Consider the following 27,872-nt stretch of genomic DNA (forward strand, 5'->3'; position numbering starts at 1 on the left):
AGGTGGGAAGGGGAGGGTGGGGTGAATTGGGAGATTAGGTTTGACATAAATACACTACCATGTATAAAATAGATAGCTAGTGGGAACCTGCGGTATAGCACAGGGAGCTCAGCTCGGTGCTCTGTGATGACCTAGATCAGCAGTCCCCAACCTTTTTGGCACCGGGGATCGGTTTCGTGGAGGACAGTTTTTCCATGGACTGGGGGTGGGGGGATGGTTCAAGCAGTAATATGAGCAGTGGGGGGGATGGTTCAGGCAGTAATATGAGCAATGGGGGGGATGGTTCAGGCAGTAATGCGAGTGATGGGGAGCAACGGGTAGCAGCAGTTGAAGCTTCTCTCACTCACTTGCCCACCGCTCATCTCCTGCTGTGCAGCCTGGTTTCTAACAGGCCTTGGACCAGTACCAGTCCATGGCCCGGGGGGTTGGGGATGCCTAACCTAGATGGGTGGGTTCGGGGGGGATGGGAGGGAGGTCCAAGAGGGAGGGGATATATGTATACATATAGCTGATTCACTTCGTTGTGTAGCAGAAACTAACACAACATTGTAAAGCAATTATACTCCAATAAAAACATGTGAATAATTGATGGGTCAAAGAGGAAGTCTCAAAGAAAATAAAAAGCAGAGCATAATGAAAATGAAAAGACAACATATCAAAATATGTGGGATGCAGTTAAAGCAGTACTGAGAGAGAAATTTATAGCACTAAATTTTTATATCAGAAAAGAAGATAGGTGTCAGGTCAGTAAACAACTACTTCAAGAAACTAGAAAAACAAGAGCGAAATAGTCCAAATCAAGCATAAGGAAGGAAATAATAAGGAACAGAAGTACATGAAGTTGAAAATAGGAAAAGAACAGAGAAAATCAATGAATCAAAAAGCCAGTTATTTTTAAAAAATCAATAAAATAGATAAACTTCTAACAAGACTGATAGAGATAAAAAGTGAGAAGATGCAAATCACCAATATCAGTAATGAAATAGAATATTAGTACAGATCCCACAACCCCTATGAATAACTTTACACTCATGAAATCAACAGTTTAGAGGAAATGAACTAATTCCTCAAAAAAGCACAAACTACCAAAACTCACCAAGATGAAATAGACAATATGAATAGATCTATAATCATTAAAGAAATTGAATTTGTAATCGAAGGCTTCCCAAAACAGCAATCTTCAGGCCCAGATAGTTTCATTCGAGAATTCTACCAAACATTTAAATAACTAACACTAGTTTTACACAATCTCTTCCAGAGAATAAAGGATTATGGTTGTTATAAGCTACTAAACTTTGGGGTGGGTTGTTATGTAGTAATAGATAACTGAAACACCGGGTCACTTACATTGTCTTCTTGTGGTTCTTTTCTATTCTATAATCCATGCCAGTGCAAATTGGCCCCTTCTTTGTAAAAGAGCTATTATATTAATTAAAAGAGCTGGTCTATCTGTGGTTGTTCAGTCTCCACACTTGGTGTACAGTTGACCGATGCCTTACTTACATCACTCTGTTATTCCTGTTTTGAAATGGTTTATCCCTTAGCTCATGCAATGCGACACACTGAAATAAATATATAGAGTATGCTCCAGCTACCTGTCATCCCCAGTTCCTCTATCTTTCTGCCTTAGGTCTTTGCTCAGAGTGGCCATGGAGCCTGCTCTGTCTTATGGTAGGAAGATATCTCAGGCTGGTCATTAAGGTTACAGCTGTTATTTATTACTAACATTTGTTGACTTCTTACTATGTACTGGGACTATACATGTATTCTTTCATTTAATTTTTACAATAACTTCATAAGAGAGGTACTACTGTTATCTACATTTTACAGGTGAGGAAACTGAGGCTTAGAGGGTGTAGTAGGTTGAATAGTGTCTTCGCCAAATTCATGTCCACCCAGAACTACAGAATGTGACTTCATTTAGAAATAGAGCCTTTGCAAATGTAATTAGTTAAGATGAGGTCATACAAGAGTAGAGTGGGCCCCTCTAATCCAAGGACAGGAGTCATTATAGGAGAGGGCACACAGAGACACAGAGAGGAGAGTCCCTGTAAAAACAGATTGGAGTGATGCAGCTGTAAGTTGAGGAAAGCTAAGGATTGCCAGCAACCCCCAGAAGTCAGGAGAGAGGCATGGGACCGGTTCTCAGAGCCTGCAAAAAGAACCATCCCTGCCAACACCTTGACTTAGGATTTCTGGCCTCCTGAATTATGAAAGAAGAAATTTCTGTTATTTTAAGCCACCCAGTTAGTGGTCATTTGTTATAGCAGCACTAGGAAACTAATACAGAGGTGTTAAGTAGCTTGTTTAAGATCACACTGTTGAAGCCATGGCTTGAAACAAGGTCTGTCTGATTCTAGAGCCAGAATATTTAACAAATATACTCTCCTTTTTCTCTATAGTACAACATCAAACATCTCCCTACTACCCAGAAATTGCCCCCTTTATGATATACTGAGGAAGCATTAAACATCTTCCTTGGCCCCAGGAGCCTAGGTTTTGTTGCTTGACCATTTCCTGTCAACTCTATGTGAGTTACACTAGTTTCTCTGGTTAAAAACATAGGTACAGGTATAGATGCAGATGCAGATACAGATATAGATAGATATAAATAAAATTCAGTGTAAGAAAGGCTTTCGGTCCTATTTATCTTTGTTTCCTGGGTACGTGGTATAGTGTTTTCTGAATCTAACAAACGTTCAATGATGTCTGTTAATTAATTAGGAAAGAATGAATAGCTATCTTCTCTTGAGGGCCTTATAATCTCGTTTCAAAGATTAAGTAAATGTCTAATCCCAAGTCTGTGCATCCAGTTAAATAATGTGAGGAGAGCTCGTAAATTAATTTTTTTTAATATAGTAATTAAGAGCATGGGCTTTTGAATCACTGTTTATGGGTGCAAATCCAATCTCTACCACTTCTTGGTTGTGTGTCACTGGGCAAGTTGATTCATCTCTCCGAGCCTCATTGTCCTGATTTTCAAAATGATGGTAATAATAGCTACTGCATAGGGTTTTGTTAGTATTAACTGAGTTCATGAATAGAAAATGCTTAGCACAGTCCTTGGCCCATACAAAGTGATCAAGGTATGGGAGTTCTCAGAGTTTTAGATATACATATCACAAATATATACAGCATGTGCATGACTAGGATTTTTACATTATCACACGAATATATAGAGGAACACATATATTTTAATTGCTACTAAAGGTGGATTCAATTATTTGAATGAACCTTTTGTTTTCTTCACAAAGTCCTCTGTTAATGAATCCCTCTAGGTCTCATTAAATATAGCTAATTCATAAAGGAAGTTCCAGAATTGCAATTGCTGCTAAGATTTGGTGCACTGAGTGGGCAGAGGAGGTAAGCAGTCCCCTCACGGAAAGATGGTTGCCTTCATTAACCACCTGGACACCCATGGATGTCCCACACCTTCTACTACTGCAGCGCCTACACAGAGTAGATGCTATTTAAATGTGTCCATGGCTTGAACTGAAATTTTTTAATATCAGTCTTTCAGAAAACCCTTGGTTGGAGATTGCCAGCAATCACATATCTACAAGTTTCTCAGTGGGGAAGAGCTGTGTAATATCACTCAATTGGAAGATACTAGTGATCTGGCTGTGACTGTGTTTGCAAAAGGCCTGGCATCTCATGCATTTCTGGGCCTTCTAGGTTAAGGAAATGCCTGGAATTCTGATGCTCCGAATGTAAACTTCCTGGTCAGCCAGTTCCTCTGAGGCAGGCCCAGATAAATCTCCAGAGCTCTGTTTCCCTTCCTGCAAAATAACATTCTCCTTCCTCACCTCTCGTTTCTCTTGCTGAGTGGAGAAAGTGATATCTTTATGACCCTTAGCGGCAATGCATGATTTAGAATAGCTAAGGAAAGAGAGCCATAAACAATGGTTGGGATGCAGAACACTCTGCCACCTTCTAATTTATTTCCTCTACATCTGACTTCAGATGGGAAAGGAAAAGTTTCTGTTTATTTGCAGGAACAATATTTTTACGGCTCAAGCTTTATCAAGTTAGGTTTTGAGTCTGTTTAACGTAAATTTCTTAGAGTTAAACCTCAATTCCATCTAAATTTTCTAAGGTGGAAATACAAATTAAGTGAAAGTTGGGTAAGGTAAATAGTTCAGTAAACTCATCTATATAGTGCCCTCTGTGGAGGTTTCGGGTCCAGCTGGGCTGAACATACCCAGAGGAAGGTGCGTAGGCCCTCTCCCCTGTCACTCAGACTCCAGGAAACGGTTGTGTTGACCCTCCAACCTCCGGATGCTTCCTCTTTTAGACTTCTCCTGCTTCCCACTGTTATGCATGTCTAGCCTACTGTCTTGGTTTGGATCGTCCTCCACCACACCCAAAAGCAGACCCTGACTGGATAAACAACAAGGTCCTACTCTGTAGCACAGGGAACTATATTCAATAGCCTGGGATAAACCATAATGGAAAAGAATATGAAAAAGAATGTATATTTGTGTATCAATGAATCACTTTGCTGTACAGCAGTAATTAACACAACATTGTAAATCAACTATACTTCAGTTAAAAAAAATGAGAAAAGAAGCAGACCCTGAGATGGGGATTTGGGGGCAGCTTATTTGGGAGGTGATCCCAGGCAGCACTGTGAGAGACAGGAAGTGAGATAGGGAACGGAGGATGCCAGTGAAGGGGGTGTAACTGAGCAGGTTACCTCTGTGGGCAACTGGGGTGCATTCCCACTGAGGAGCCTCTAAGAGACTTTGTGGAATGTGCCTCAGAGGCAAGAAACAGGGTTGTTTATCTGCCAGCTCCCATCTCTCTTTGGTTGAAGAGTAATCAAAGGGATGTTAATTCCCTGACACTTGCAGCCTGTCCTGAGGTAGGCTGAGCATTTTCTTGTAGCCAAAGTCCCCAGGGAGTGTCACAGGCACTTGTCATAGAAAGTCACTCTAGGTGGGTAGTGACAATAAGGAAACTATCCACCGAAGCTGCATGACTTCATGAGAATGGGGAACCAACAGTGGCTGTAACACCTATATTCTGCTTCCTTTATGTCTGCTCAATCCCATTTCCCACCCCACTTCCCTTGCCTCACAAATCTCATTCCAATCCGGTCTGCTCCACCCAGCAACATTTTCTATTGTCTCACACTGCCCAAACTCACATATTTAAACTCACATGTTTAAATTATCTGCTTGGCCTCTGTAGGAATTTACTTTGTAACCCCTGGAGTAATAAAAGCATGGACAAGGCTGATAAGGAGGAGCCAGAGGTAACTGTTGTGACTGTGGGTAAGAGTGTCAGAAGTTGGGCTTCCCTGGTGGCACAGTGGTTGAGAGTCCGCCTGCCGATGCAGGGGACACGTGTTCGTGTCCCGGTCTGGGAAGATCCCACATGCCGCGGAGCGGCTGGGCCCGTGAGCCATGGCCGCTGAGCCTGCGCGTCCGGAGCCTGTGCTCCGCAGCGGGAGAGGCCACAACAGTGAGAGGCCCGCGTACTGCAAAAAAAAAAAAAACAAAAAACAACAAAGTGTCAAAAGTTGAAACTAGGAGAGATTAGGGCCAAATCTTGAGGCTTTGGAAGTATAGCTAAGGAATTCGGGCTGTACCATATATTTAGTGATGAGGTACAGATTTTAAAGTAGTATGATTAGATAGGCATTGGAGATAGATAACCCTGGAGCAATATGGTGGGAGTAGTGTGTGTGTTTGTGTGTACGTGTGTGTGTGTTTGTGTGTACGTGTGTGTGTGTGTGTGTGTGTGTAAAGCCCTCCAGGTGATCCTGATGTGGCTCCTGGCTTGAGATCCATTGACACACAGGTTGAAGGGGAGGGTAAGAGCCATTGAGAGGGAGAAACCAATGAGGAGCTGCGATGGTCAGTTTTATGTATCCACTTGGTTAAGGCTACAGTACCCAGTTACTCAATCAAACACTAATCTAGGTGTTGCTGTGAAGATATTTTGTAGACATGATTAACATCTACAGTCAACTGGCTTTAAGTAGAAGAGATGATTTTAGGTAATCTAGGTAGGCCTGGCCTAATCAGTTGAAAGGCCTTAAGAGAAGAACTGAGATTTCCCTAAAGAAGAAGAAATTCTGCCAGTGTGGGGCAGGAGAAGCTCCCGCCTAAGGGTTTCCAGCCTACTAGCCTGCCCTCTGGATTTTAGATTTGTCAGTTCCCACACACACACATCTCTCTCCTGTTAGTTCTGTTTCTCTGGCAGAACCCCAACTGACACAAGGGCCATTGACAAAGTTCAGATTAAAGGCAATGAAAACTTACCTGGGATGGTGGGAACTGAGATGAAAATTGTATTTTGAGAGGCATTTCTGAACTGAAATCAATGGGAGTTAGAGATGAGACTTAAGGTAAGGGTGAGAAATAGAAAAATATATATATAAGGTGAGTTTTATAGTCTGGAGATTGCATAGATGGTTATGCTACAGATGGATATTAAGAACTCAGGAATGATAAAATGTTTGGGGATGAAAAGGAGCCAGTTATTTTGGGACTTTGCTTTGCTGTATGTCCAGCTGGCATTTGAAAATGAGTTTGATTCTCAGGGGGAGATCTGGATGCAGAGAAGAATCTGAATATTAACTTGATTCTTGAAAAAATGTTCTCTTTTCCTTTAATTATGCCCATTTCCTTTTAGTCCAAGTTCTATTTGTTTATCTTTGTTTCTTTGTGTTTTTATAATATGGCTTTCCTCAAATTTCTAGAGATTCTTGGAGGTCAATTCATATTTAGCTAGATGCTATATCCACTATATATGCTCTTGTGAAATGTGTTAAGGAAACCTAACTCAGAATGGGAGTTGGGAAGCCATGAAGGGAGGGCTCTCACGCATGTTCCATTCATCAAAACTTGCATAGTCCAGCAGGAAGAAGGAAGATTTCCTCTTGGCAGCCAACAACAAGCTGCTTTCGCCTGCAGCCAATGAGAAGCCACCACTACTTCAAACTCTCATTTTCCTCTAATGAACTTTTGTTTAAAACAACCCCTCCCAACTTCCTCCTTTCCTCTGTAACAGAACACTCTCCTCCTTTGTTCTCTGGACTTGCCTGTGGTTTGCCATAGTTTGGTTGTCCCCAGTTGCAATTCCTCTGCTATTCCCAAATAAACTTGATTTTGCTGGCTGAATCACTTACCTTTTTCTTTTAAAAGGTTGACACCTTGTATAACAATGAGGGGGAGGTGTGTGAAAGCCCATTACAGTGTGTACCTAAGACAATTCTTTAATGAAGTACCTTAGAGACTTTTTCACTCTTAAAATTAGTTGGCTCTCATCTTAAACCCTTGAAGATGGTTACCCTGATACTTTAAGTTTCTGGTTCCCAGTTATTTTTTTCCATAAACAAATTCTATCAGTTTTCCACCTTCTGGGGTTTCAGAATTTTTCTCTCGATTTCCTTTCTTGTGTTATGATTTCATTATTTTATGTTAAAAAAATATATTTTCCTGTCTTTGGGACATTGGAAGGGAGGTGTTTTGGATATTCTGCACTTGCCTCTTTAGATCCATGCTCCACTCAGCTCTGCTCTGCTCTCTTCCCCAGGAGCTGAGTGGTATGGGCTGCGTCAGTGGACCCCTTTGCCTCTGTTCTGGTTGATTTCAGCCAATGGGAGGCACTTGCAAGAGAACACAGAGCGGGAAGAGAATGATTAGAGAGGTTAGGATGCTTATACCCGCAGTTGCCTCCCTGTCAAGGTGAAAGTTTGGTAAGGCTCCATTCCTCTGCTGATAGCCATGGCTCCTACCCATGATTCTCTCCTATAGCCACAGGTCTTGCCAGGTTCTGGTAACCGCTCCCTCTTCTTGCCCATTCAGCTCTGCGGGTCATAGTAGTTTACTGCTTTTGCTAACCCTGGAGTGCTTCACCATTTCCTGCTGCTTTCTCTTAATTCTGCCCATACCTTGTAAACAGTTCCTTAATTAAACTCTTTTAAATCATGCCCTTTGAGAATACCCTTTAATTCCTGCCAGGATCCTGACCCACATAGGAGTGGAGGACGATGCTTGAATTAGAAGGCCAGTGAAAGACATTAGGGAGTCATTTGGGTAAAGGGGTTTTCAACACCTATTATTTAACTTCAAATGGCCAATTCTTCCATTTGTCTATTGTTGAGACACAATCCAGAAGTTACGACCCTGGAGTCAGATTGCTTGGGTCTAAATACCAATTCCACAATTGCTAGCTATGCATCCTTGGAAATTCACCCAACCATTTTTAGCTTCAGTTTTTTTCATTTGTAAAATAGAGATCATAATAGTATCTACCTCATTGGGGCTGTTTTGAAGATTAAATGAGTTAATGTAAATGAGTTGCTCACAATAGCTCAATAAGGACTTAGGATATGTTAGCTGCTACAATTATAGTGGTTATCATTATTATTATCCTTTCTTCTTGTTCCCTTATCCAACATGTAAGAGACAGCATGACTCAACACTACATTTAATGCTAGAAAGACTATCTTCTTTACAACAGGCTGCTTCTCTGGTCTCATGTGCAAGATTATTTAGGGGAACAGAGAGAAACTGAACACTTGAATCAATTCTGAGAAGTTCACACATTCACCCCATTTGTTGCACCCAGTGCGTTAGTGCCCATGCCAGGATTCTTGACTCTTCTCTCCTCTTTCTCCTTTCCACCCCTCATAATTTAGAGGACTAAATCATGCTCTCCATCTTTGAAAGTGAAACAGTATTTCTGTTGCTGAAACTTAAGTGCATGAGTCCATGGGTCAGGGGGATTTCTAACCTCTGTACTCTGGTGTCATGCCTGTTTCCCAAGTGCATTCTCTTCTCAGTGTATTTGGTCTCATGTCTGATTGAGATGGAAAATGTAGAGGTTTTACAGTTTTCAGATCTGTAGCTAACATATACTGGAGACTCTACAAACAAGAAATGATAGAGTGTGAATCATAGTTACTACTCAGTGATGTTAACAGAATAAGAATCCTGCTTGTCATAGACAAGGTTCTTTTAGTTGTAAGAAATAGAAACCCACTCAAACTTGTTTAAGCCAAAAAGAGGAATTTTTTATGAGAATACAGGGATAATCACAGAGCTCAAATGAAGCAAATGGAGCCAAGCCTCTTTGTGAACTGGAAACAAGAGTAAAAAGTTAAAACAGTAGGTTGAGCTTGCCTGTCTGTCACACTTCTTGATCTCTCCCAATGTGGCTTCCTTACTCTTTATTATTTGTAAGCTGCCTTCTCCCCATGCATGGTACGTAATGTCTGGCCTGCTGTTCCCACATTTATCTGTCCTCTCTTCCAGTCACAGGAGACTAACCAGCTATTCAGAATCTCAACTGTACATTCCAAGGAAAAAGACTGTGATTGATCCAGTTTGGAGGCAGAGTCATCCTTGGATCCAATCAGCTCTGACCTGAGGCTCAGGGTCACATAATACATAGTTGCCCCATCCCTATGGATGAAGAAGGCAGCTCCTTAAAGGTGTTCCTACACCTTCATTTTCTTCTTTCCACTCTTTTTCCTATTCTCCCATGGTACAAATAAATTTTTTATTTGATTAAAAATAAGGAGCTCTTTTTCACTCTTTTAACAATTTCTCCATACAACTGAATTAACTGAACTTGACTCAGAAATTAGATCTTAAATTATAAAACAGCAGGATCTTGGAAAATTTCTGTAACTAAAAACTCTAGACATGAATGGTTCCTGGTAATTTAAAGCCAAATTTTGTGGTCATAAGTTTGGGCATTTAGCATATATTACAAATACCCTTGTACTTCGTGAATAGTCAAATTATCTTCTTTGTTTTTATTACCTTTTCTAGAAACCAGCTTGAGGGAATCTTTGGGGACTTACTGATGTCTTGTGGTCTGAAGTGGAAGTCCAGGCTCCAATTTCGGGTTATAGTTACTTCCTTAGTCCAGGATATTGTGACCCATTGAAGTACAGATTGTAGTTTGTTCTTGTGAGTTGGCACCAGGAGTACAGCCTGGCCACAAAAATAGAATGAGGATTTCTCAGCAGTCAGAGCAGTGGCAACAGCAGCAGGGAAGGAAAAATGCTTATATGATGCACTGCATTCTCAGCAGTATCTCATAGGTAGAACCCATCTCTTTACGTGTCTGTGAGCAAATGGGTAATGGCCACTGGGTACAGCCTTGGTGATTTTGAGATTTATGTGTTGGCAAGGACCTTAAGAGAGTGCTTGGGACAGTCTCAAGAGAAACGACACAGGTTTCCAGTTAGGCCTGTTTTCACTTTGTGTTTCTAAAGAACATCATGCTCTTGTCATTTTGCTCAGTGTTAAGCCCAGAGCATCAGTGCGGCCGTGGAAGGGTAATTTCTTTAAGATGACTGAAAAAGAAGGCTTAGAGTGTGAGGAGAATGTGGCTCAATTGCCTTACAGGAGTCAACTGGCTATCAGGGTCAGGCTGATTAAACATTGTGGACAGAAAGACAAAGAAACTGCTGCGAGCTCTCCGTGGGGAACCTTTTAGTTTAGAAGTTTCTTGTTCACAGGACTCATCTGTTGTCTAACAAATAACACCAACAGCATTTAGATACAATGCACTCAGTGGACATTTTCGTTTCTGTCTTTCTGATTTGTTTTCATTGTTGAAATAACAAGCTTTGAAAATATCATCAATGTCAGAGACATATACCTTGACCTTCACCATTCGTTCCTGGCAACCCACGGGAAAAGCAGACAGTACAGTGAGCAAGGGCTCAATCCAAAGCAGGATTTTAATTTATCATTTCTGGAACACAGACTGAAATGGACGCCGTAAAAGGTAGGAGTAAGTGTGAGTACTGCTTAGTGAGTTTAACCACATATACCTTCTTAGTGGTCAAGCAAAAAAGTCACCACCCAGAACATTTAAGAAAATAAGCCATAAATAAAAAACAGTAAAGTAATGAAATACTCTTTTCCCACTAATTCTCCAACACTACTTTTTTTCTTCACCGTGGTTGAATAGGGGAATGGCGTTTCTGAGGTTGCTTTGCTCATTCTTTAAATAAATGTTTATTGAGCACCTACTATACACAAAAGATTAGCCTAGGCCTTGTGTAAATGACAGCAGCACATGGATAAATATTAAAAAGGGACAAACGGCACTCATGTAAATGTATGAGCACAGATTCTTATTTCTCCCTGCCTTTGTCTTGCGCTGATTCTTTTTTCTTCATTGATCTGAAAGGATATACTGTAACTTGACAGCTTGTGACGTTCCTCCTAATCCCCTTGTTATTTCTGTGGCAAAGAATCTCTTAGAACTTGTGCTGAGTGGAGAGCGGTGGGAGCCTCCTCGCCAGTAACATCCCCCTAAGGCCTCGGGGTAACTGAATGAGAAAATACCACTTTAGTCCAGGAAGCATTTGAGTTGATTTTGGTATGCCCACACCTACTTCAGTAATGCACCATTCTCTAGAGCACAGGCTTTCAGGAAACTCAACTGTGGTGGTTGCCATGATGGGCTGATCCCCCTTTAGGAACAAAGTACTTACTCCCCCAGCTGCTGGAAATGCTGCCTGTAGACAGTCTTCAACTGTGTCTTTGGAGATTGCCTCCACTGAATAAAACTGCCTTGCCCAAGATCTTGCTTCCCTCTGGGGGGTAGTCTGAAGGCTCGACCCCCTTGTCCTAACTTCAGATAACACTGAAGGCCATCCCAGCTCCATAGCTACCTGTGGGACTGGCTGAACCTTTGATGCGCTGGCAGCACAGCCCAGCTTCTCCTTCTGCCCACTCTAGCTTTCTTCCTCTCCCTTTCACAGGGATGAACCTGTAAAATACTCCATAATAAATGCCTTGGCATGCTAATTTCTGTCTCAAATTCTGCTCTCTGGAAGCCCAAACTGTGACATGAACACTTCAGAACATAGCCTGAACTCAGAAGTAGGTAGGAAAGAAATGTGAGAAACTACAATAATTGTCATGAACCTCTTACATAAAAGGCTTGAGGACCACGTAGAGCAAAATAGACACAGAGATAGGCGAGCAGAGTATTCTTTGTTTTCTGTGTGCACTTGGTGAGCGCCTATGTTATACAAATGAGTGTGTGTGAGGCTGTGTGTACTGGGATAGTGGCTGACCATTGCTAATGACTGCCTCTCCACAGTGGAATGACAGTTGGCAGACAGAGATGGAGGTAGGGATAGGCATGAATATAGCACTTTGCTGGATTCATGTCTGTAGCTGCTTGCAAGCAGAGAGACTCCAAAAGCCCTGTGGCTCTGTGGATCCTGCGTGTGCCTTTCTGGCTGGTGTATTTGTCAGTTTTGAGCATTACACATACATTCTGATATCCTTGGCAGATGGTATCGGGAAATGCCTATCAAACCTCCAGCTTGTTTGAGAGGATAAAGGGTTTCTAAATGGAATGGAGGAAAAATTGAAGGGAAATAACTGCTTCTAAAAATGTTAAAGGGCAAGAGAATGCAGGAAAAAATCTAACTCAATAATGTGTGTAGGCACCTACTATGTGAGTAGCTGCTTCAAGGCCAATGTCAAAAAATAGATGATGGAATATGGGGAGAAAATTTGAGCACTTGTGACATGCAATGAGAACACGCTGTTGAAAAAGTAAGGGTCATCTCTGATTTACTCATCTCTCCATCACTAGTGCTTAGCATAATGTCTGGTACATAGTTGGTGCTCACTACATGTTTACAGCATGAAGGAATAAATGCATGGAGGTAACAGGTGAGTGTAAGTATATGAGGACTGCAGGGGAAGAAAAGAGCATACAGTTGGGGTTGATTTAGGAAGGCATCATGGACTTTGAGTGGGTATAGTTGGGAGTGAACATTTTGGAATGTAGACAGCAGTGTTCTAGGCAGAAGGAGCCGTAGGGGTAAAGGTAGAGAGGCTGGAGTTTGAGGGTAGAAACAGAGAAAGGTCATGAGAACAAGTTCTCATTTGGTGACCAAGGAAAGAGAAGGGCCTAAAGGTAAGGTGGTACCACTTAATGGGAGGCCTTGAGGGCTTCATCTGGCTTTGATCTGATGATCAGTGAGGAACCATCCAGGGCTCTTAAAGAGAGGAGAGAAAATGGTATTTTGCAAAAGTAGCTATCTTTATCTTGCTTGACAGAATTTGTGTCTTCTAGTTATCGTTCTTATCACCATCACTATCATCACCTTCAATCAATATTTAATACTCAAATTATAAAAAACAATAGCCAAATTCTCTATCAAATCTAATGAATTGGCCACATGCGTTTATCTCCTCTTCCTCCCAACACCAAAATGACGGAAAGGGAATAAAAATGTCTAAACTCATGGCAATGACAAGAATGATAGAGGGGGCTGGGAGCAGGTGAGATATTTCAACAAATTTCTGGAAGACAGAAAAACATATGCAAGAGTTTACACTAAGGAGGCAGGCAAAAGATGCCATAGCGCGTAGCATGCATGAAGGGGTTACAATTAAGGAGGGCACAGCCTATCCTGCAGAACTACAGATATAACGTGGGGTGATAAGGGAGAGATATGGAGGACTAGTTTCTATGAAACACAAAACTCACCCATCTACTTTGAATGCAGCACATACAGCATATCTTTCACTCAAGCGAAAATGAGAGAATTATTCTCAAAATAAATTAAATGCCCTCAGATAAAAATTTTCTACATTCTAGCATCTAATAGCTACACACTATAATGGCAGAGGTTACAGGTCAACAATATCCAAATATGGAGAACTCCCTTTCTTTATCCCCTCTCCCCACCTCCAGCGGGCATTTAAGGAAAAACTCCAATATGAAAAGAGACTTAAATAAATAAATAGAAAAAAAGCAATTCCAGAGATTAGAGATAATTTGAGCAAGAAAAGAGAGTTTGAAAGTCAGAAGAAATAAAGTAAATATTGTATTAATAAAACAAGTATGGGATACTATGAAAAGGGAAAAATCTGAGAACAAGAAAGAACACTTAGAAATTTAAAATATTATTACTAAAATAAAAAATATGTATAAAGAATTGGAAGATAAGATAAAGAAAATCTTCCAAAAAGTAGTACAAAAAGATGGTATATCTGTCAGGGTTCTACCAGAGAAACAAAACCTTGACATATATATTTATAACAAGAAATTGGCTTATGTGACCTATAGGGGCTGACTAGGCAAGTTCAAAATCATTAGAAAGGGTAGGCTGGAACTCTTAGACAGGATCTGATGCTGCCATCCACAGGTGGAATTTCTTCTTCCTCATGGAAACCCCAGTTCTGCTTTTAAAAGGCCTTTCAACTGATTGTGTCACCCACCCAGATTATGGAGGATACTCTCCTTTACTTAAAGTCATCTGATTGTGTTAACTACATCTACAAAATACATTCATACCAATACCCAGATTACATTTGACTGAATAACTGGGTACTTCAGCTTAGCCAAGTTGATACACAAAATTGACCAACACAGATGAAAACAACAAGAAAAGAAATAAGAAGGTTCATTCAGGAGGTCTAATATCTGACTAAGAATTCCAGAAAGAGAGACTAGAGAAAATGAGAGGGGGAAGTTATCCTTGAAATTTCTAATTGTTTTTCTATTGCACTAATAAATTAGGCCCTTGACTTACAGAGGTATCCTTAGTTGAAGAGTGCTTATTTTATTAGTTAAAAGTGTCAGAAAATTCCCAGGTCTCCTTTTCTTACCTTAACATGCCTTTTGGTCCTGTTTTAATTTTATTTTGGCCCTGATTCATCCTCATTTCTGGTTCTTAGTGAAGGCTGAGCTTAGGTTGCTCCAGGATACAGAATAAGAAGGAATATATGGTTCTTCAAAGCTTGCTCTGGAGTAAAAGACCAGCAAACTAAATTATTACCTGAATGCTGAAAGGTCAAGATTCCCTTCCCTTACATCAGTATTTTTTAAACTACAGCTTACTACTTAATAGTGGGTCATGGAATCAATTTACTGAGTCACAATCAACATTTTAAAATAGTGAAGTAGAATAGAATAGACAGATTTCATCACCCATAGTATAGCTGAAGTACTATTTCAATAATATGTATGTATATATATTTGTATGTGTTCTGGCTGCATGTGGAATTTATATTTTACTTATTTTAGTGCTGGTTGCTATTGAGAAAGATCCTATCTTCCATGCTGGACTGGTCTTTTTTTTTGGCCTGGTTTCTAGTGTGGAATTTGCCCTCCTTGCCTACTGTATAACACTCCTTGGTTTAAGGAGCGGGGACCACCCCTCAGTGTATCTAATGGAACCCCAGGCTCTGCTCCCCTTTTTCTGAGCTGTATCTTCCCAGGTGGGTTAGTGAGACCTGTTATGGTTCAAGTTTCTCCAGGACTTCAAGACCTCCAGCTCCACCAGTGGGAAACTGTGGGTCTCAATCAGTGCCGTGCCTGGTGTATTGACAACCAGAGGAGATCATTTCTTAACAAAACTATCGTCAGGAATAATCAGGAAATAAAATGAACACTATACTAGTTAGAAAAGAAAGGTAAACATGAGCATTTGCTTTGAATGAACTTCGAATATATTATACCACTTAAAAAATAAATATTACAGTACCCAAAACACCCCAAAATGTACAAGATTGATAAATTTTAATTACATTACTGTCATTTTTGAAAAGCAATAAACAAAAGACACAAAAAAAGGAAAGCACATGAGGAAACATTTCCGAGAGGATGACTGCCACTAAGTGCAGAGATTTCATCCATGAAGTGAAAAAACTGAAGTAGCTCATTTTCTGTTTCTTGTCTTTATAATCATTGGCTCTCATTCTTTATTTTGAATCTACTGTTTCATTGTGGCTGGGGATTGGAGACAGGAACTGTATTCAAAGTGAGCATCAGGCTCGCTGACTTTGGACTATACTACAAAGCTACAGTAATCAAGACAGTATGGTACTGGCACAAAACCAGAAATATGGATCAATGGAACAGGATAGAAAGCCCAGAGATAAACCCATGCACATATGGTCACCTTATCTTTGACAAAAAGGCAAGAATATGCAATGGTGAAAAGACAGCCTCTTCAATAAGTGGTGCTGGGAAACCTGGACAGCTACATGTAAAAGAATGAAATTAGAACACTCCCTAACACCATACACAAAAATAAACTCAAAATGGGTTAAAGACCTAAATGTAAGGCCAGACACTATAAAACCCTTAGAGGGAAACATAGGCAGAACACTCTATGACATACATCACAGCAAGATCCTTTTGACCCACCTCCTAGTGGAATGGAAATAAAAACAAAAATAAATAAATGGGACCTCTTGAGACTTAAAAGCTTTTACACAGCAAAGGAAACCATAAATAAGATGAAAAGACAACCCTCAGAATGGGAGAAAATATTTGCAAATGAAGCAACTGACAAAGGATTCATCTCCAAAATATATAAGCAGCTCATGCAGCTCAATATCAAAAAAACAAATAACCCAATCCACAGATAGGCAGAAGATCTAAACAGACATTTCTCCATAGAAGATATACAGATTGCCAACAAACACATGAAAGGATGCTCAACATCACTAATCATTAGAGAAATGTAAATCAAAGCTACAATGAGGTATCACCTCACACCAGTCAGAATGGCCATCATCAAAATATCTACAAACAATAAATGCTGGAGAGGGTGTGGAGAAAAGGGAACCCTCTTGCACTGTTGGTGGGAATGTAAAGTGATACAGCCACTATGGAGAACAGTATGGAGGTTCCTTAAAAAACTAAAAATGGAACCACCATATGACCCAGCAATGCCACTACTGGGCACATACCCTGAGAAAACCATAATTCAAAAAGAGACGTGGACCACAATGTTCCTTGCAGCACTATTTACAATAGCCAGGACATGGAAGTAACCTAAGTGTCCATCGACAGATGAATGGATAAAGAAGATGTGGCACATGTATACAATGGAATATTACTCATCTGTAAAAAGAAACGAAATTGAGTTATTTGTAGTGAGGTGGATGGACCTAGAGTCTGTCCTATAGAGTGAAGTAAGTCAGAAAGAGAAAAACAAATACCATATGGTAACACATATATATATATGGAATCTAAAAAAAAAAAATGGTTCTGATGAACCTAGGGGCAGGAAAGGAACAAAGACGCAGATGTAGAGAATGGACTTGAGGACACAGGGAGGGGGAAGGGTAAGCTGGGACAAAGTGAGAGAGAGGCATGGACATATATACACTACAAAATGTAAATAGATAGATAGTGGGAAGCAGCCGCATAGCAAAGGGAGATCAGCTCGGTGTTTTGTGATGACTTGGAGGGGTGGGATAGGGAGGGTGGGAGGGAGACGCAAGTCGGAGGAGATATTGGGATATATGTATACATATAGCTGATTCACTTTGTTATAAAGGAGAAACTAACACACCATTGTAAAGCAATTATACTCCAATAAAAATGTTTAAAAAACTGAAGAAAACAAACAAACAACAACAACAACAACAAAAAGTGAGCCCAAGCGATTTGGAGTCGGATCTTCTCTAGAAATGAACTCATGTAGCTGAGTCTGTGTGAGGGCTGGCTCTAGGACTGGGAGTTCTCTGAATTCATTTCCTTAGAGAATCCCATGTTGATTGAAGGATAATCACTAAAGATTGCTCTTTTGAAGTTTACATACATATCATAGTATTAAAGCTTGAAAGGAACAACAGCAACCAAAGAATTTTTGGAGGAGGACTATTTTGTCACTGACTTGTGTAGAATCGCCCCCGCATGGTGAAAAGAAAGCAGATCCGCTGGTTGGCGTTATTATTGTTTTAAACTTATCTACAAACAATGCAACCCCTTAGGGCCTACAACTGGGACTGACCTTTCCCACTGCCCCACCTGTGGTCCACCAAATTCCAGGAAGGAAAATTACTCCCACTCTTTCACAAGTTCTTTTGATAACTTGTTTAGAGCCCTTGAATAGCATTAGGGAAATAAGCCTGTGACACACAGCACAGTGATTCTTGCTCGAAGTTAGCCCCTCATTTTCTTTTGCTGGGCCCTAAGCCAAGGAACAGGTTTATGGACTTTTCTTGGCTCTAAGGAAGCACTCCCAGCGTGTGTGTGTGTGTGTGTGTGCGCGTGTGTGTGTGTGCGCGCGCGCACACACACACACACATTGAGGGGGCCACAGGGGAAAGAGGGTGGGTATTGGGTGGAGTGAGAAAAACACAGGAAGACAGATTTGACTACACAGTGTTAGGGTATATGTATAACGCCAAGTGGAAGAAAAGCCCTGAATATTCCGTAATACTCCTAACATAAAGTATAATCACAACCTTGGAATTTTTTTTGCCAGTATACTTGCAAGTTCACATGGCCATCCTCAGGCACTGTCTCTGTGCTTTCTACTCACATCCCCAGTTGTTTTCCTCTCCTACAAAAGGCAACTGAAAATAAACTCTCCCCTGATTCTCTAATCAGAGCCACAATTCCCTTTGGTCCGCCCTTGCTTTTATTTTTCTTCACTGTTCGAAGAGGAGAACATTTGAAACTGACTCAGTCTGCCCCCAGGATTGTCAGCATGCCTCCCCAGCTTACTTTCTCACCTGCCTCAGTGGCAAAGGTTTCTTTGCTTCGTGCACATGAGGCTGAGCACGTTAAGTCCGCCGAGCCTAGCCTGGCACTCAGAGCCCAATGCGGGGATTTCTTCTAGAGGGAACAGGAGGCTGAATATGGAGGAACAGCTAGATGTCAATGAAATCTTTTGAAACAATGACTCTGGCTTTAAACAGCCTTCTCATCTTACTTTGAACTCACCATTCTTCTGCCTCAATTCCAGATAAGAATCAGCCTGGGCTCCTTAATTGCTCCTTTTGTTTTAGACACACTTGTGGCCTGCAGTGTGCCCCTGGGCAACCTTCTGGCTTTACTGCCAGCCTGGCCTATGCTTTCCCTTCAGCTTCAACTAGAGAAGAAGACCCGCTCATCTTTCAAGTTTCAGCTTGGAGGCTGGGCCTTCAATGCGGTCTAGTACTCCAGCCAAAGATTCTTGGTACTTCCTCTACACTTCTAAGCCCCTTACTTCCTTGTTGCCCATGTGACTTGCGTAGCTTGCTACTCTACACTGTAGATATCCACTTGGGGGCCTTATGCAGCCAGTGGACTGTAAGCCACTTAAGGGAAGAGTCTACGCATGTTGAACAAATTGTATCTATTAGAGTGTGTGGCACATAGCCTTGACCATGAGCTATGCACAGTAAATTTGCCTAGTGAATCAAAAGGTTAAAAATAGAAGGGATGAGAGAGTCAGGAAATATACTATTGGATTAATTTGAGTATGAGTGTGTATGCAAAGTTATCATTTAAAAATCTTCCGTGATTTCAAGCAAAACCTTTCAAAACAACAAGAAAAAGACAAACATTCCAATAGATAATTTGGGAATGGTGTGACTATTTTTTTTAATAGATCTTTATTGGAGTATAATTGCTTCACAGTACTGTGTTAGTTTCTGTTGTACAACAAAGCGAATCAGCCATATGCATACACATGTCCCCACATCCCCTACCTCTTGCGTCTCCCTCCCACCCTCCCTATCCCACCCCTCTAGGTGGACACAAAGGATCGAGCTGATCTCCCTGTGCTATGCAGCTGCTTCCCACTAGACAACTATTTTACATTCAGTAGTGTATATATGTCGATGCTACTCTCACTTTGCCCCAGCTTCGCCCTCCCACCCCATTGTCTCAAGTCCATTTTCTATGTCTACCTCTTTATTCCTGCCCTGCAACTAGGTTCATCAGTACCTTTTTTTTGTTGTTTTTAGAATCCATATATATGCGTTAGCATACGGTATTGGTTTTTCTCTCTCTGACTTACTTCACTCTGTAGGACGGACTTCTAGGTCCATCCACCTCACCACAAATAACTCAATTTCATTTCTTTTTATGGCTGAGTAATATTCCATTGTATACATGTGCCACATCTTCTTTATCCATTCATCTGTCGATGGACACTTAGGTTGCTTCCATGTCCTGACTATTGTAAATAGTGCTGCAATGAACATTGTGGTACATGACTCTTTGAATTATGGTTTTCTCAGGGTATGTGCCCAGTAGTGGGATTGCTGGGTCATAGGGTAGTTCTATTTTTAGATTTTTAAGTAATCTCCATACTGTTCTCCATAGTGGCTGTATCAATTTACATTCCCACCAACAGTGCCAGAGGGTTCCCTTTTCTCCACACCCTCTCCAGCATTTATTGTTTGTAGATATTTTGATGATGGCCATTCTGACTGGTGTGAGGTGATACCTCATTGTAGTTTTGATTTGCATTTCTCTAATAATTAATGTTGAGCCTCCTTTCATGTGCCTCTTGGCCATCTGTATGTCTTCTTTGGTGAGATGTCTATTTAGGTCTTCTGCCCATTTTTGGACTGGGTTGTTTGTTTTTTTGATGTTGAGCTGCATGAGCTGCCTGTAAATTTTGGAGATGAATCCTTTGTCAGTTGCTTCATTTGCAAATATTTTCTCCCATTCTGAGGGTTGTCTTTTGGTCTTGTTTCCTTTGCTGTGCAAAAGCTTTGAAGTTTCATTAGGTCCCGTTTGTTTATTTTTGTTTTTATTTCCATTTCTCTAGGAGATGGGTCAAAAAAGATCTTGCTGTGATTTATGTCATAGAGTGCTGTGCCTATGTTTTCCTCTAAGAGTTTTATAGTGTCTGGCCTTACATTTAGGTCTTTAACCCATTTTGAGTTTATTTTTGTGTATGGTGTTAGGGAGTGTTCTAATTTCATTCTTTTACATGTAGCTGTCCAGGTTTCCCAGCACCACTTATTGAAGAGGCTGTCTTTTCTCCATTGTATATTCTTGCCTCCTTTATCAAAGATAAGGTGACCATATGTGCATTGGTTTATCTCTGGGCTTTCTATCCTGTTCCATTGATCTATATTTCTGTTTTTGTGCCAGTACCGTACTGCACAAAATGATGACTGTAGCTTTGTAGTATAGGTGGCAAAGGTTTTTAAAAAATGTATAAGACCTACTATTGGGAAGGGTTCCACATGGTGTCTCATATGCTGCTGAGAAAATATAAAGGGGGAGAACCTTTGTAAATGGCAGTTTGTATCAAGATACTTAAAATGTACATATTCTACAACTACTTTGGAAAAACTGTTTGACAGTATCTACTGAAGTTGAACATATGCCATATTTATGACCTAGCAATTCCAGTCCTAGGTACATATCCAACAGAAATGTGTACATATGTTCACCAAAAGACATGTACTAGAATGTTCATAGCAACACTATTCATAATAGCCTTGAATTGAAAAGGACTCAAATGTCCATCAACAGTAGAATGGATAACGAGTGTGGCATATGCACACAATGGAATACCATCCAGCAATGATAATGAACAAATGATTGCTACCCCCAACTACATGGATGAATTGCAGTAACGACATACTGTTGAGTGAAAGGAGCCAGATAAAAAGAGTACATAACATACAAATGATTCTATTTATATGATGTTGAAAAACTGGTAAAATTCATTTATTATGTTAGAGGTCAGTATAGTTGTTACCTTTAGGGTGTTTAGGAACTGGGAAGGTGGCTTCTGGGGGGCTGGTGATATTTTTTGATCTGAGTATTGGTTCCATGGATGTGTTCACTTGATAAAAATTCATCAACTGATAATACTTATGATTTGTGAACTTTTTTGGATGGATGGTATCCTTTAATAAAGACTATCTAAATTCTGTATGCTCTTTCACCTAGTAATTTCACAACTAGTGCTTTATCCTGGTGAAATAATTATGGATGCCCCCCCAAATTTATCTGCAAGGCTTTTCATTCAAAGTGTTACTTTTAACAGTGAGTAATTGAAAGTTATAGAAGTGTCAGATGGTAGTGAAATGGTCAAATATATTATGGTAGGATATTTACAGCCCTGAAAAGTCCCGTTTATGAGGAAGATATAATGACATGGAAAAATATGATTCCATGTAAAATGAAAAAAAGCAGGTTGCCAAACCATATACAGAGAATTATCATAAGTTCATTAAAAAATATATCCAGAGTCAATGCTTACACTGGTTATTTTGGAGTGATAGGTTTTTCAGGTGGTCTTGTTTTCTTTATTATACTTTCTTTAATTCACATTCTAAATTGTATGCAGTGGTTTTACATTATTACTTTATAATCACAAAATGTATTTAAAATTTTTATAAATACATCATCCAAAGAGGATTCTGCCATCCTTAGCCCATGCTTTTTCAAAGCCTATGAAAGCAGAAAAGTCAAACAGGCAAACTCTGTTTTCCTTGCCTTGGCACTCAAACCACATCTCCAGGCCTACTGACACCAATAGAACTCTCTGAAACCTATGGAAAACCTTACAAATCCTAGAGGGAATTAAAGAGGCAAGTGAATTAACCTTGTCTCTTAAAAGCGAATGTGGACTGGTGGTAGAATATAGAAACTGCAGGAGGCAGGAAACCATAAGACAGGAATATGGTAATTTTCCCTTTCCCGGCTTATAGTGAAGTTAGCTGTCTGTGGGCTTAGAGAAAGCACTGTTGTAACGGCTGTCTGTTCTCTTTTGTCCTTGAAGCTCCACATTTGGATAGTGACAGTGGGGGACAAACCCTGGATGATTTTTCTGTTTGTGAGACCTGGATGATAAGCGACCTTGTGCCCACATTGGGGGAGAAGGCCTGGTTTGGATTACATTCTTGAAGTCAATCAGAGGCAAAGGAGAGTGGCTTTTCTTAGACCTGGGCACCAAGATTTTATCAACTGATCAGTTGAAGCAAAAAATTCTGAGTGAAGTAAGTCAGACAGAGAAAGACAAATATCATATGATATCACTTATATGTGGAATCTAAAAAAAATGGTACAAATGAACTTACTTACAAAACAGAAATAGAGTCACAGGTGTAGAAAACAATCTATGGTTACCAAGGGAGAAAGAGGGGGAGGGATAAATTGGGAGATTGGGATTGACATATACACACTACTATATATAAAATAGATAACTAATAAGGACCTACTGTGTAGCACAGGGAACTCTACTCAATACTCTGTAATAACCTGTATGAGAAAGGAATCTAAAAAGAGGGAATATATGTATATGTATAACTGATTCACTTTGCTGTACACCTGAAACTAACACAACATTGTAAATCAACTATACTCCAATAAAAATTCTACTTGTTAACTGTAATATACACAGTTCATCTTAGATATTATAACTCACAAGGCATCTTTAAAATCAGTGTACAGAAATGTATCATAATTCACAAGGCAGTGCACCATACCTAACAGTCTGTTGTATGATCAAAGGGACACTGTAGGCAATGATTTGCAAAATGTCCAGAACATTTGTCCAGGTCATAGTCCCTTTGCCAAATGAAGGTCTCAGCCAAAAGTGTCATAAAATGTTAAAACTATTCCTGTTCAAATGCCCAACATCTGTGATTTTGTTCATTGTAAACATTATAATATTAAATATAATGTGAAAGATGTAGCTATGTGAGGTGGTGCCTTAAGAACTCAGTAAAATCTAAACCATGTTGTATATGGGATGGTTAGCTTACTGCATGAAAGAAGAAACCTGGAGAATTCTCTGGAGGAAATAAAGGCCCTTCCAGCTGACATCAGTCTGCCTGCAAATTGTATATTCCCACTGTGGCAGGAATACAAAAAGTTACTGAGGCCTGATGCCATCAAATCATATACCATCCCACCACCTGCTTTGAATCTCTATGAAGATGGAGACCACACAGTTTGGGTCGCCACTGTATTCCTCACGTGCACACAGTTGACACGCAGTTTGTGCTTATATTAGTTTCCTATAACTGCTCTAACAAATTATCACAAACTTAGGATGTTAACAGAAATTAACTCTCTCACAGTTCTGGAAGCCAGAAGTCTGAAATTGGTATTACTGGGCTGAAATCAAGGTGTTCTCCCTTGGGGGAGAATCCATTCCTTGCCTCTTCCGGCTCCTGGTGACTGCCCGCATTCCTTGGTTTGCGCCTACATCGCTCCAACCTTAAGGGACGCCATCTTCAAATCTTTCTCTGCTCCATCCTCACATGGCCTCCTCTGTGGATGTGAAGTCAAATCTCCCTCTGGCTCTCTCATATAAGGATACTTGTGATTGCATTTAGAGCCCACTTGGATAAATCCAGGATAATCTTGCCATCTCAAAATGCAAATAACACTTTTCCAAATGAAGTAACATTTACAGGTTCCAGGGATTAAGACTGGTTATTTTGGGGTGTTATTACTGAGCCTCCTACAGTGCTTAATAAATATTTGTTGAATGGCTGTTGTTTCTACCAATGTTTGATGGATTTTTCAATCCATCTAGAAGTTTTATTTCTCATTGCAAATTAATAAATTTGCACTCTGAATTTACATGTCAGTCCCTAATGAGTGTTGTTAATTGGAGGCAGCATCCAGCATATAACCATCTTGAAGACTTCGAGAAAGCTCAGTTTGCTGAGGAACACCCTGGGACTGTGCAGATTTCTAAACTGACTTGTGAGCACCAACCACATTCCGAACTTTACTGCAAGTAGCTTTCTTTAAGAAAAGATTTCCCAAACCGAAAGTTCTATAGTTTTGTTTTGAAAAAAATTTAAAATAAGCAATTTGATAAAATGCTTTTGAGAAACTTTGCTGCTGGCTCAGCATTGCTCAAAAAATAATTAAAAATGGATTTCGAAACTCATAGCAAAATAAAAATACATGTAAGTTCTTTTTCTTTCTTCTTTATGTTTGTTGGTAGGATTAAACTTCCAGTTCAAGCCCTGCCCTTTGTATGTGAAAGCAAGCTGCAGGGGGAATATTGCTGGACTCCATGTCTTTCTGCTTTCACACGTGGAAAAGGCGACTGGGCTGTTTCACTCCAGCAAGCCTCCCTCTTCTTCCCTGGTCTGCCTTCTCGCCTTTCATTCTCTCTGATGCTGGATGGGGATGATACCATGCACCAATCTAGGCTTTTCTTCCTCAGCTGATGACCAAAGTGAGCCCACTGGGTAAGTGACTTTCCATATTATCACCACTAATACCCTGGATTTTACTGAAGGATTTTCTTTGATGGGCTCTGAAGCACTTACACAGATATACATGTTATCCTCTCTATAATCCTTTGAAGTGGCAGAGACTGTGGACATTTATAAAAGACAGAGACAATGCTGGCCCTGCCCTCAAGTTGGCTTAAGCATATTATGTCTGTATCTGGCATTCTGTCAACCAGGATTCTCTATTAGTCAGCAGATGTGAGCATCAAAGTAGGCTGAGATAAAAATCCATGTTATTCATGTAGCCCTAAGTCACTTCAGAATCCTGAAAGGTTTTTAGAATTATCTGAGAAAAAAATTATATTTATCGTGGCTTTAATAGTCAGTATGGATTTATAAGTCAAAATTTTTGAGAATTTTTAACCCCCAAATGCCACATCCTATTACTTGATTAATGAGAATGCTAAAGAACTTTGGACCTTTAAAAAAAGTTGAGGTTCCCAAATCCTGCCCCTGATCCATTGATTCAGGATCTCTTGGGTGGGACCAAGGCATATCTCTGTCTCTCTCTATTTATCTATCTCTATTTCTATATCTCTCTATATAAAGTATATATATATATATATATGTATATAGTGCTTTTTAAAAACTTATTATGTAATTTCTAAACATACACAAAAGTAGAAAAAATAGTATTCCCCATCCAACTTCAACATTTATCAACACTCTGTTGTTTCAGTTTCAACTCTTCTCTCCCTCCCCCCTTTTGTTTACTGGAGTATTTTAAAAGCAAAAACCAGACTTCAGATAACTGATTCCAAAAAATATGTCAGTATTTGTCTCATGTTTTAAGAAAACATGACCAAAATATTATTATCATACCCACAAAGTTAATAATAATTCTTTATTATCTGATGTTTAGTCTGTGTTTAATTTTCCCTAGTAGTCTTATAAAATGTCTTTTATATAGTACATAAAATCAGAATACAAACAAGGTTCACACATTGTACTTGGTTGTTATGTTTCTGAAGTCTCTTCTATGATAGTTCTTCCTCCATTTATTAGCATACTATATACACTTTTCTCCATCTAGCTATTTGTAGAGATAGTCTTATTCATTTTTATAGCTGCATAGGACTCCATTGGGTAGATATACCATATTTTATTCAGTCCTTCTCTTGGTGATGAATATTTATTTGTGTTGTGTCTAGTCATTAGCTATTACAAATAGTATATTTTTCCCAGTGTATTTTTGGTATAGATTCCTAGAGATGACATTGCTGAGTCAATTATTGCATATTTAATTTTGCTCTATCACCAGGAGATTCCAGTATTTGGTAATATATTTTGCTTTTATCTCAACTTTCATGCTGTTGTATGGGGAATGATGCCAATTGCTACCTTGCTGCTTTGCTTGTCACCAGCTTTCCTTTTACACCCTGTGACTTTCTTACACTGGAATAAATGACTAGCTTCAGAGTCTTGAGGTCTTTGTTCCTAATGGTTACCAGGTTCTGAAGACTGTACACAGCCAAAAAGCCAACTCACTTACAATGCAGTTTTTTGGCAGTGTTAACTTGTGCATGTTATCCATTTGGTTAGAAATTTCCTCAAGACTTTATGCCTATAAATTGCTTTTTATATTTCAAAATCTACAAACAGCAGCCCTGTGGGACCCGTATCCATCACTACCCTTACTCCAATGTTATCACAATTAAGGTAATTACTCCCAGGAAATTTGCAAAAACGACAGTTATTCTGCATCACATTTCCTGATTGAAATTGAATGACTCAATAAATTTAGGAAAAAAAGAAGGTACTCTATATTTTAGGAATTAGGTTCATTACTGATAGCAAAACACATTCATGCTGAAAACGGGGGCTAAAAGAACTTGAGGTGTAAGAAAATAAGAATACAAGAAGAAAAACAACAACTATTAAAGTATTCAAAACAAAAACGATCAAGTTATTATGGATAAATGACAGTCCAAACATTCAAGAACACTAATATGCATATTGAAATCTCCATGCTAATTTAGCTAAGCTATACCTGTACTTTTTCTGAGACTGAACTAGACTGGGCCAATTCATAGTAAATGGGCTAAATAGGCAACCAGGCAGGTGAGGGGACCTTGGAATGAACCAACAGTGGATCTTTCCACTCCCTGATGCAAAGCATTTGTGGTGATTCCTTCCAACCAAATGCTGGTGACTGGGGCATATGGGCAAGAAATGTTCTGTTGTACCTTTTTGATTTCAGTCAGAAAATGGTATACTCTTTCCTTTCCATTCTCACACTTCGCAGAAATCACATTGAACTGTTGCTTAGAAACTGAAGATGTTCCATTAACCATTTGCAAGCTGAACATGCTTTTGTAGTCAGAGACCAGAGTTTAACCTCAGCCTCTCACACAGCCTCAGTGGCTGTGTGACTTTGTGGATGATATAAGCATCCTAAGCTCTATTTCCTCATTTTAAAAATAGGCATGTTGCATATCTGTGGTGTCAGGCTTAAAATTAAGGCTCAGTATTGTGTGCTACCTTGACAGTGATAAAATTGTGAGGGCTTTGAATGGCCTAACCACAAATTCCCTCCCCACTCTGTTCTGGTGGATAAGGTCCCCTAGGCAAGCAACCCTCCTTATCATAGGGACCAAGCACAGTTCCTGCCTATCCCTGACTAGTGGGTTCCAGTTCTCAGCCAGCCCACTGAATTATACAAACAAGCCAATCACATTCTCCTATGGGAGCCAGGGGCCACCCCACCATCTTGATACTACAAAACCTGCCTCCTACAGCACATAATGGTTCAAAGTGCAACCCACATGTGGTTCTGCATGATGTGGTGTCCTCTTCCTCTGGGTTATAAATAAATATATGTGACTAGCAAATTACTGTCAATCTCATCTGTCCAGTATTTGGTGCCATGGGTTCAGCCACCCCTAGGGTGGGAATTTGTCCCTC

Source organism: Aethalodelphis obliquidens, unplaced genomic scaffold, assembly GCF_003676395.1.
Source record: "Aethalodelphis obliquidens isolate GAN/ISIS:26980383/991018 unplaced genomic scaffold, ASM367639v1 scaffold71, whole genome shotgun sequence".
NCBI lineage: Eukaryota > Metazoa > Chordata > Mammalia > Artiodactyla > Delphinidae > Aethalodelphis > Aethalodelphis obliquidens.